Below are 12415 nucleotides of genomic sequence, written 5' to 3'. Positions count from 1 at the left end.
AACCAGGCTAGAGTTTCACAGCCCGCACACTCAGCAATCTGAGCATGCCACACACAACTGTTGAGTATACACTCACAAGTGCAAGCAATTATTTTTAACTCATTTAGACTTGCGGCTCGTGGCTGCAGTGATGGCACCTGACCCTGAGGTTAATATCAAGGCAAGGAAGCTTTTTATTATTTCTCTGTTTAGATATTCATCCAAATATCCCCAGACATGAATATTCAGCATTTTGTAATAAGCAGGTGGATGTTTTCATTCACTGAGCGCCAGGGATTTTATGAGTTTTATGCATTATAAGGGGTGAGAGAAATCTACGTTTCTGACAACAGCTGCACAAACTGTCCTTCATAACCGCAGCAGACCAGAACACTCACCTCTCTCCCCCTTTGACACTGTTACCCTGAAAAGACAGGTTTATTTAAACAACAACAACAACAAAAAAGCAATTCACTGGATAAGAAAATAAGGGTAACATGCCAATTGTGAACTGGCTGGGATGATTAGCTTAGAAGTCATTTCCAGTACATGTTGCCATTCTTTCCCTTCTCAGACACATTTCCATGGCAACAAGTAAACAGTGCCCTCATTCCCTAGCACCATAAACCTCTTGGCAGTGACGTTTAGCTCTCATTTCATCCTGCTCACTTCTGCCTGAGGGCACTACCCAACGTTTTATTAGGAATGCTGGTGCAATGTGAAAACTGATGTGTTATGCCATCCTGAAAAGGCGACTCTGGACTTCCTCACTATTTCAAGAGTGAAGCCTGTAACGCAAGCGTCATGTTCCCCGGTCATAAAAAAAGAAAAAAAAAAACGACATGATGTCCACTTCCTTTACTCTGCTAATCAGTCTGAGAAACATACCCAGGTTCATTTCCTACTGGTCGATGACCGCTTTCACCCGCATGCGGTGGATAACAATGAGAAGTCCAAGACAGTATGCACACACACACTGCTTCTTCCTGTTACCCCAAACACAGACATCTCTGGGACTTCTCAGAAAGATGTTCACATACATTTTGCAAACACACAGTCACAATGAAAAACAGATGTATTATGTCTAAACACAGTGAAACAGTCCCGCGGAAGGGCAAAGTCACAGATACACCTGCAGCAAATTGTGGACGTTTTTACACACACCTAATGCAAGTGCACACAAAGCTGAGGGTAGAGTGTAGAGAGATCAAACAAAAAATAAACACTGCAACCAAAACAGGGGGCAATAAGTGGCACGAAGAGTGCAATGAGCAGCTGCATACACACACACACACACCGTTTGTTTAACTTTCTTTGTGGGGACTTCCTGTTGGGTGTAATTATCTCTCATATTTATGATCCCCAGCTTTTCTGCTCACATAAATGAAGCTGATAGGGTCAAGCAGTCTAATGCATTAAGGAAATGAGTTTCAAACACAGTGGGAAGATCTTGGTAACAACAATCTAAACATGATGAGTAGTTGATGAATTCACACCAGGCTGATGATCAGGCGCCCCCTTACACTCGAACCCTCACCAGCAGTTCTGAAGATGGAAGCCTTACTTAGTCAAACAATGATGTCATTGTTGGTGAGACTACCGTAGAGTGAGATTTAAAGTGCAAGGGACGATAAAAATCAGTTTCCATTCAGACTCAACTTGAGATTGTATAAATTTCCATTTATATTTCTGCATACTGATGCAAAAAAAAGAAGAAAGGATTGTGTAGGAACATATCTCCTGTGACCCACTTTTTAGGATCCGGAGATCAGCCGCCTCTTTTTCCTCTTTGTCAGTCTCCCTGTTTGCTTTAACCTTTAAATAGGTTACTCTGGGCCAAGTCATGTGACTACCTGATGTCTTGGCAGTGCATGTATGCTTTCTGGAAAAAAAACCCCAACAAAACACATGATGATTGTCTACAAAACCAGGATGTGTATATGTGAGCGGTGCACTAGTGGAGGTTAGTGACCTAGAGGTCAGACATCCCCCTCGCCTGACTGCTAGGAGAATGTCTCGGCTCTGAAATGCAGCAGGTAGGCTCTGTGGCTGCAATGAGCTCACTTCAAAAGGTGTCCATAAATCACACTGACATGCATCCACCCTTACCTCCCCACGCCCCTCAGTTGCTCCTACACCTACCGATTTCCCCTTTTCTCTGCCGCCATCGAACAAAGCTTCAGACTATATGTCTTTTGTCCCTTACTAGTTCTGATCATTTATGTTTTGAGCTCTTGCATCCACTCACAAGGTCACAATCGCACAAGTGCATTCATTTATTTGTGTAGTGACCTAGGCAAAGCCGTAGGAGTAAAAAAAAAAAAAACATAGCAGAAAAACCAGGGAGAGGTGGAGTGATAGTAGTAGATGTAAGCGTGTAGTCACCTAAAAGTGATTAGCACTAGTATCAAAAAACAGCAGTCCCTGTGATACACAATACATCCCAGTAGATTTATCTGAGATTGTTTTAAGTCCCCGAGATGAGCCGCAAGTTCAGAAATCCAAGCTTGTTTCTTGACTTTGCCGAAAGAGAGCTGCAATCCGTCAGGTCCTTATCTTAGAGTGTCACACACTGGGATCTCTTTATCATGCAGCCATGCAAAACACCATTCATCTTCCCCACCTAATTCATTATCGGTGATAAAATGCAAAGACCCAGCTGCAGTTGTTAAATGGAGAGGCGAGATGTGAAAACAGGTGCTTTGGTAAACACTGATAGCATTGCTGAATTATGTTGCTTCCGAAGAAGACCTGTCTATCTCTTTCAATCTATTAACCAGAGCTCCTACCTGACTCTTGTCTGACCTTATTCAGCTTTTGTCCTGCTTCTCTTTCCTATATAGAAGAATGATTTGGGAACTGTGCTGAACACAAAACAGACACAAGTTGAGGACTTAGCTAAAGCCACAAGGATAGCATCCTGGTTTCACAGCCTCTTCATCGATCAAGTAAAGTGTAAATGTAAGTCATGCTAAGTGTAAATTATCAGGATACATGGATCCACCTTCACTATTAGACTAGCAGTAGATAAAGGTTAAAAGCTACATGGCACAAAGTGCTGTGCAGAGACACTGAGATAATCCAATGCCTGACCTTCTCAAGAAACACGCAGTGTCTCAAATGAGCTTGATCATGCAAGTCTTCTCATACTATAGGACACTTTTTCCTTCTTTTTTCTTCAGCAATCATTAAACCTTAAACAGTTTCCACTCACCAGTGTTGAGAAAGCGTGCGATGCGATGAGGGATGGGGTTTTTTAAGGGGGGTTGAATACTTCCACAGTTAAGTCATGGCGCTTGTGTCATTGGCCCTCTGCTTTGCTTTGCTCACCGTCTGGCCTGCATTTTACCCATTGATCTAATTTCCATTGCCAACACTGGATGTGGTTCTGTTTGAAGCTGAATGTTTAGGTCCATTAAAGTACTGACAGAATTGCAAACGTATGGTGGACCTTAGGACAAGTAGGAAAACAACTTAGTGTTTTTTGCCAGGCTTCTGAAAAGACTGGAGAATATAGTATGAATAAGGAAGACTGTCTCGTTCTGAGGGGCGTTTAGCAGGATGGAAGAAGGCGAGACCTTAACGTTACCTTCTAGCATCTTTACTTTACTATATAAAGATGCCTTGAGACAATTGTTGTGGTGTAATGGCTTTATATAAATAAAACCAAATTATTTCTTGTGCATCATATGTGAGCAAAGCGTCAGAAAAGCTTATATCCATTTATGTAGAATCTTTATGTTCAAATGTGTTGCTGGTAGTTATTATCAAATATAATTTTAAACACACAGTAGAATATCTCACCTTCAAAATCTGACTTGCCTATATTCTATTTTCAGTTAAATATGGGGTTTAAATGATTTGCAAATTATTGCACATCAGCATCCTAACTTTTAAAAAACCTTTTTTAAAACCCGGATGTCGCATTGTGTTGCAGAAATGTTATATTTGTACTGTGCTGCCACTAATGCGGTCAAAAACCATCTCTGTAGGTGGTTTGACTCGCTGCCCAGGCCATACACAATACATCAAGCTGCTAGTTGTAATGGGGGGTCTGTATCTGTCACATAATTTCTACAACATCACAAAGACAGCTTTATTTCTACGCATAAGGGCAGAAAACTACACAGTGACTCTTATAATGCTCGGATAAGACAACATAGACACTATACGGTTAGCTGCAAGAAGGGAACAAAAAGAAGACATTTCCAAAGACACAAAAATACACTTCATTGAGGCTGCAACAATGAGGTCCAGACATTTATAATTTTTCCCCATCAAATGAAACTGAATTGCTGCAAAAGCACTCCAAGGTACTATTTTTCAAATTCATTTAGCCATATGTGTATTGATGTACCACATGTTCTGCAAAAAGGCCTATTTTGTGTGCCCTTTTATGTTTTTCCAGCTGTGGCAGAGACATAGTCATCATATGACGACATCTTGGCTTTAGATTTTTTTTTAATATAATTTTTTGAACTGTGCAGACAACTATATCCAAGAATAATTGCATCACAGCCCAACATATATCCGATAAGTAATAATAAACAAATAATCAAAAATTATATATGAAATGCATGTAAACTTACGCAATATTTAAGTTTAAGTGTCTGAAATTGTCTGTAAATTTTCAGCAAATATATAGTTTCCCTTCATATTCAAAAACAGTGAAAGGCTCCATGCTCAGTGTTGCATGCGTGGACTTTCTGTCCTTGGTAAAAGACAAAAAGGTTTGGAATTGCTACAGAGCCAATGATGGTTTTCAATGCCAGGTGATTACGCTAAAACAAAAGTAAAACAACGCCTACATAATTCTGGGGTGCTGGAAAAGTTTGAATCATTAGGAGCTGTGCTGAAAGTACTAAAAACATCCTGAGCTGAATGTGATTGGCTGGTTGTGAACACACTTTCAAACAAGGCAGTATTTCATTGTTAAGATTACACTGCATCACTTTTAAGGAGTTTCATAGTGGAGAGAAGATGCCAGACGCATCGCTGGATGCACAACGTGTTCTTTTGCTTGTTTGCATTTTTGAAATAAAAGTAAATAGTTGTTGAAATTATTGCAAATTAATAGAAATTTCTCTAAGACAGAGAGGTGGTGCACAGAGTGTACTATAAACAGTAGGGATGTACATTTGCCTTTGATTACACCTTTCTGTAACAGTCCTTTGATAAATGCGTGCGCTCACCTCTCCTAGCCATCTCACCCTTTCATTCTCGCTTTTCACTTCAACCAAAGAAGCCACAAAATCCCTTCCCAGTTCTCTGTTAGTCGTTTTAGTCGTACATCACCGTCGTCTTCTCACAGAGAAGCTAACGTCCTTTTATAGCCAGACAACGGCCACTTTCTGCCATTTATGGCTCCTCCAAGGCACTGAATGAGGGCCAGTCAGTATCCAGTAAAGGTGAGAGAAGACAGGGAAGCAAGGGAGGCCAAAAAATATCCTGCCCTCTTCGAACACCTATTCTATGTAACTTTGACAGGTTTACAATTAGTGCCAAATGCTACCCAAGCAGTAGTGAACGCGTTCTCCTCTGTGTATTTCGAAAAGGGCACAACTGTCATATACAGCACAATTTATTGACTGACATTGACTCTGTGTATGCAGCGAGTCTGGCTTGTCTCAGCTTGTTTTCTCTGTAGAGACTATTGTCTCTGCCACAGACCCGTAAAGATTAAAGTGAGATGGTAGAAAAGTATGCATGTGTGCCTGCGATACATGCGTGCAAAAGGCAAAAAAGAACTAGATAGCAAGATATTCTGGCTAAAGAATCACATTCTTCATCATTTGCTAGTTTCATCATGCAGAGCAGGCATTTTTACAGTGTTTATGTTAAGCAAGGGGGAACGTGCTCTCTTACAGCTTCACTCCAAATAAACAGAGTTGTATTTATCAGAGACAAGATAATTCACTTCTGAACATGTACCAGCTTTTCACACAGGACATCGTGTAAACTCCCTGGGGTTCATTCCTTGGAGACAGTTGTGCAACACAGCAAACATTTGTGAGCAGTCAAATAAAAATGTGCACATGCTAAACAGCTTGCTTCACACCCAAACTCGATTGACGGCACTTCCTCTGTTGTGATGTCACAGTCTGGGCTCATTCTGTGCAGATGTGAGAGCCGACCCTATAAAGTATTTGGGAAGCAATCAACACCAGCGCAGTTGGCATTGCGGCAAACTGAAGTTACAGCCAAATAAAGACACAACTACCACCGCAGCATGGGGTAAAGGTGAGATACAGTAGTGCTGTGGTGGAACAAACAGTGCAGGTATACAGAGCCAAGCTTTAATTACCTTTCCAAGACATCTGTTATGAGAACAGAGGTCTGCTAGTATGTTGTTTAGAAGAAATTCTTTGCTAACAGCCCATTCTTTCTGGGGGTTGCAGTGTTTTGAAAGGTGGCATTTTAAGCTGCAGGCACTGTTGCTGTGTTTGTTGCCTGCTGTGCATCACTGCGTGGTTAAGGACTGTTTGCCACATGCTCTCAAATTATTACCTAATTAAGCCAATGTACAAGACCATCCAATGGAAAGGATGATACAGTTGATGATTGCTGTTAGATTAATGTACATGTAGTAACCTACAAAGCATTTTAGCAGGTAGGATCAGGATCAGGGATCTATAAGTAACAGACACACCAACTTGAGAGTCATCTACTTGTGACAGAAGTCATGATCATTTCAACTCAGTGAGTCCCTCATTATATTATCCAGAAGAATCTCTCTCTGTTATTCCACATGCAAAAAGTGTGGTGTTACAATCTGAAGTGTAAGCACTGGTTCTTTATTTTTTCATCTTCCCTAGCAGACATATGAGGATGGAATAACATCTTATTACCTTGGATCTTGAAGAAATTCTCCTCACTCAACATTCCTCTCCTCAAGTACTTCCATTAACCATAGGTTATCCTATGATTTAGCCACAGCCCAACATAACCATTAGTTATATGAATTTATAACACACATCTTATTACCAGTTATATAAAAGCCCTGCAATTTGTCCACAGACTTTGAATTTGAGCTTTCTTCTCAGTCCTCCCTTCTCCCTTTTCTTGATGGGACTTGCAACTATTCTTCCTCTTTGTCAAAATCTACTACTTTCCCAGGACAGCATCATTTATGGGTGCCAACTTTTTAAGCAACCAATTACATTATGCAATTCAAAGATCTTCACACCTTTTGGCAAAGTTTCAGTCAACACATAGCGGACTTGAATGAGTTCCAAGAAACTAACGAAAGTTTTTTTCTGGGATCCTGCTCTCAGGAACAAGTCAGGTTACACAGATGATGGAAGGCTTTGTAACGGCCGTAGGTTGTACATGACATTCCTTTTATCAGGTCCCGTACATCTGTTGGCACATGACCCTACTCTCTTCCCTTTAGGTGAGGGCGCAGGGAAAGAGTCATGAGTGACTAACACATTTCTTCAGCGCACAACTGAATGTGATGACGAAGCATTGAATCGACAGGATTTCTGCACCCAAACAACATCTGTTTCATGTGAGAGGCTGCAAAGGAAACACTGATAAGCTACGAATGGTTTCCATAAATTCAATGTGTAATAAATTTATAGGACACGTGTGGAAAACTTGAATGGATAAGGTGAAAGGCGGAGTGATGTACTCTTTCATGCCATATAATTAGCTTGTATTAAACTCGCAGGTGTGTAGTTATAAGTTACCTATTATTCCATCCTCACAATTTGGTATTTCTTCTGAAAACAGTATTTCCTTTAAGGATAGCAGGTACTGTATTGTAAGTGCTAGGTACAGACCTGTAATTACACTCCTAAAGGAGCATAATTACCCCATTAGCGCAGAGTCAGTTACCTTTAACACGCCTTTGCAGTCTGTATGAAGTTTGAGTTCTCCTTACATAAAATCTCATATGGACTGAACACTGTGGCAGTGAGAAATAAGAGCAGTTACACGTGTTAGGCAAAATGAATGAATTGTGAGGTGGTGGTGGGGCGAGAGGGGGCACTACCTCCCACAGGGGCCCTGGCTCAAGGGATCATGTTTCAGACGTTTACCAACAAAGCGTCCATGGAGGAAGTCTTGCGACCCTCACAATAACAGCACAGCACCTGGGCCTTCCCCACACAGGAAACCTGAGGTCATTTCCCCCCTTTCACGGAATGCAGACACACTCATGCTGCCAGCCACGCGCCCCCATATCCTAATGAAGAGGGAAGTGAGTAACGGTGGAGGAGACACATTCAAGAAAAAAAAAAAAAAAAAAAAAAAAAAAAAAAAAAAAAAAAAATATATATATATATATATATAATATAATATATGATTATAATCTATATATATATATAATATAATAATATATATATATGTATATGTATGTATATGAAGCAGAAAGGACTATATTTTGCCTTATATGGTCTCACATGTAACACAGACATTAAAATTCTGGAAACAAGTTATGCAGTCTCATATCTGTAATGGGATAATCAAATTTTCAGATTTTTAACTGAAAAGAAAAACAAGACACAACAAGGACCAAAGCGTGGGGGCATGCAAGTGAGGGTTAGGAAGACACCGCTATCTTTTTAAAAGACACACACGCCTTAACTTTGAAAGAAGCTGAAGCAGTAATCAAAATAAAACTTATCAAATATCACAATGACTTGTTGTGGAAACTGCCCAACGTGCCCTCTGACACATACCACCGAGGGACAGGAAAAATACAATGCGAAATGTCAGGGGAGAACCACTTCTTTACAAATCTATATTCTGCTCTCAAACCACCTGCAAGCACTTGACCACCAGTTCCTCCATCATTATCCTTGGCCTTATTTCAAATGGTGCCAACACATAAAACTAGCTACAGCCAATTCAAGTCATTTAGCTGCAGTCCCACTACAGTTTAGAGCTGGCCATGGTCCAACCACCATGCAGGGAGAAACCTTTAGAAAACACTGAGACCTCTGAAGAATGTGGCCATGGTCAATGAAACAGAGAGAGAGAGAGGAAGAGGGAAAAAAGCAAACAAATACATTATACAGCCCGTGGGCTCTGTCAAAGCAGGCTCCCCAGATGCTAAATGGGACAGAATGACTGTCTTTTGGTTGCTAGGGTATTACTTCTGCTTGTCACTGTGGTAAAGCATTTGTGTAAAAATAATAAACATAACCTGTCAATGGTGAAAGCACAACGAGAGTTCAAAAAGAGCACATCCCTTCAATTCTGTAGTGACACAAAGAAAACAAGGGTGCTGGATCTAATGTTGATTTAAACAGTTGTTGTCTTTGCATTAAAACACACCTTATTTAATAATTCATTTAGCATTTTTCTGCATTAAATGGGGACTCAAAGCACTTTCTACTACAAGCCTTCATCACGTTACTTTATGTATAAGCACCTTGCCTAACCATCATGAGCAACACTCACACACCAATGAATGCACTGAGGTAAACTCAGGGCTCAAAAACTTGCCCAAGGATACTTCAGCATACAGATTACAGTAGTCAGGGATTGAACCAGTGACCTTCTAATATAGTAGAGGACTGCCTCTGGCTCCTAGGCCTCAGCTGCTCCACAAAGACATATGTTTTTAAGGAACCACTGGGTTTCAGGAGTCAAGCCCTTACTTTAAATCTAATAATATTTTAATTTTAACAATGGATCAAGAGACTATGCATAAGCATTCGCTCATCACAAAGACATCACCCAGATCCGCAGGTTCCTTCATTTGCAAAGAGTATCAGCATTTTTGCCTCATTATTTTCTCATTTCTCGTGTCCTCATCCTAACTTTATTGTGCTCACTGCGTATCTCTGTTCTCATTAAACCATATTCCCAGCTAAAGCTGGAAAGTGTGACTGTAAACTACATGCTGAGTTCCAGACAGACAAAGCTAACAAACAGGAACTAGTTGAGAGAACAAAACTAAGAAAGGAAAGTCAATATCACAGCTATGCTCACTGTTTGGCCAGCTTCAGAGCTCTAAACAAAAGCCTGTGTTGTTCCTTATCTGCTGGATATGCAAATATGCAACTGTAAGTGCCATATCAACTTTATATGGTGACAATACCGTATGTCAGTGCTGCATAACAGTTTCTGTGTTTCTGAGATCCCTAGTGATTCAAAGCATGGTTAGAATTTAACTTGACCAAATCTTTGTATGTTAATGATCTGTTACAGGCACTGCAATGTAATAAAAACCCTCCTAACACAATGGAAAAACTGAATTTGCATCTTCAGTCTGTAACTTGGCATCACATGTAGTGTCAGCACAACAGCAGTCGTTATGTTCCTGAAAGCCCTTCCAACTATACCCAAGAAAAAACACAATACTTTGTGTCTGTAATCTGCTTACGCTGTAGAAATAAAAATAAACACCATTTCCATCTTCAATCCTTGGATTAAACTTTATCCCATTGTGAACACGTTACTCTCACCGCATGCCCACTGCACCCGCATGACACAACAGATGAAACACCAAACAATCACCACAAGGATGACACTGCTACTATGCATTATGATGTCACGATACACGCCCAACACAAACCTCAAAGCTGCAGTACGGACACACCCATCCCAGACGCACACTGCCATACCCCACTTTGTTCCGCTGGAGAAATGACAAGTTAAGCCCGAGGGACTTTGCTCCGTGAGGCCTTCACACGTTGCTCAGCCAGGAGCTTCAGTGGCACAAAAGTTCCTCCTTAATCCTTCCTCGACAAAGTTCAGCGGGTCACACAAACTAACACACTCTGTTTCTCCATTGTTTGTTTTATGCTTCATTTGCATGTTTGCATATACTGTTTTACAATAATAAGGAAAAGCAAAGGAGAAAAGAAAGGAGAAAAACATATAGACAGACAGAAAAGATCCAGACCCCCTGAAATGTCTCTGGGTTTTACTTTGCAGGCTTATCCACGGGCCCTGTGTTTGACTAAGGTGTGAAGGATTAATACTTGTCATAATGTCAAGCCCAAGCCTGCTCTTTTCTTGCAATTCCCAACATGAATAGTACAGAGTAAATGTGATCTTAAGATGTTAAATTATACATGAAGCTCATACTGTGCAGCTAAGTGCAGTGCTACCAGTACAACCACATGAAAGACAACTAATAATAATCAGTATTTCAGTAAGGTGATCACTATTCAGCTGAAAATACATTTCACAAAGAGTAAACTTTTGCCACGAGACACAATCAGAGGCTGTTATTTATTATCCATTTACTGAATATAAAATAGTAATGACACAACTAGTAATTACAACACTTTAAGTTCTTTAAACTCGAGATTCTTTGTGAAATGTATTTTCAGCTGAATACCTCACCAAGAATCAGTATGTATAAGTTACTTTATTTTGCCATGATCCATCTTTTGCGAAGTAATTTCCTGCTTGAAAGGTAAATTCATTGTTTAGTAAAAAGGAATACCGTGATAATAAGGAGAGGAAAAGTCTCTATCTCTCTATATATATATTTTTTTAAAAGAAAGTTGAATCCTACCAGGGGTCTCTGAAGTCTGGAGGCACCTTTGGAACTTCAAAGTGGTAACCCGCCTCCTCCTCTGCAGGCACTCGCTCAGATCAGGACTGGGATCAGTTCGCAGATCGCTCCTCCGACGTGTCGCCCGCGACTGTGCAACTTTTTGTGTTTCCTCTGACTGTTGATAAACCTCTGCGGCAGAGAGGGATGCAGCTTGCCGGCTACTTTTGTCCTACTACTGAGGAAGTTGCTGGTGAGTCACAAGATCCCGCCCCCCCAAAAAACATTCCTCCCTTCCTCCCTCCCTGCAGCGACTTCAAACGAGACCTGAGAGTAGTCTAGGCAGTGGAGGGTACATCCCAACCGGGCCTTATTTTTTCCGTGCTGCTGTCAGTTTTAGTAGAATTACATAGTATAGCCGAGTTAATATCCTTAACAGGAAACACCGACTTACAATAAGTATGGTGGAGAAGGCGATACTGCTCACGAGCTTCCTTAATTAATTCTGACAAGCAATCAGCCGGTTAGTAAATAAATCAAGCAGAAGTAAAAAGTCTGACAGATGAATGTGAAATTATCTGTGAACCTCCCATGCAATGTTTAGAGTTAATACACATGAGACGTGACCACTCTATGAGAGCTGGAATAGACTCCAGCCAGGCCAGCACCCTCAACTGGAGAAGCGGGTAAAAAAATAAAACACATTTCGATAAAAAATAAATAAATAAATAAAATAAAGCATGAATGGATGCATATAATAGTGTTCAAATGCTCTGACATTTTGGTCTCAGATCAATTCCAGATATTAATGACTTGGCTTCAAATAGAGACTTTATATTTCCTACAGTCTAAATAATGTGTAAGTATAAATATTAACTGGTGAAAGTGAACAGCAGCAAGCAGCCTAGATATGTATTAAGACATTCTTGCTTTTCTAAAACACACAAATCTCTTGCTTTTTAAGTGACATTTGTTGAC

The 12415-nt window shown here is 40.5% G+C and overlaps 1 protein-coding gene across 1 annotated transcript in view; it reads right to left on the bottom strand.

Annotated features, from left to right (window-relative positions):
* The window catches only part of fhl3a (four and a half LIM domains 3a), a 44914-nt gene extending 33234 nt beyond the window's left edge, over positions 1-11680 (bottom strand). Inside the window, exon 1 of the mRNA XM_005925554.3 lies at positions 11459-11680. The gene's annotated coding sequence lies outside the window, so the exon portion shown is untranslated. The remainder of the gene's footprint in view (positions 1-11458) is intronic.
* Between the last annotated feature and the right edge of the window lie 735 nt (positions 11681-12415).

This window comes from Haplochromis burtoni, unplaced genomic scaffold, assembly GCF_018398535.1.
Source record: "Haplochromis burtoni strain Fernald_Lab_line unplaced genomic scaffold, NCSU_Asbu1 Contig_84, whole genome shotgun sequence".
Lineage (NCBI taxonomy): Eukaryota > Metazoa > Chordata > Actinopteri > Cichliformes > Cichlidae > Haplochromis > Haplochromis burtoni.
Note: the sequence above shows the minus strand (reverse complement) of the source record. Positions and strands in the feature narration are given on the sequence as shown.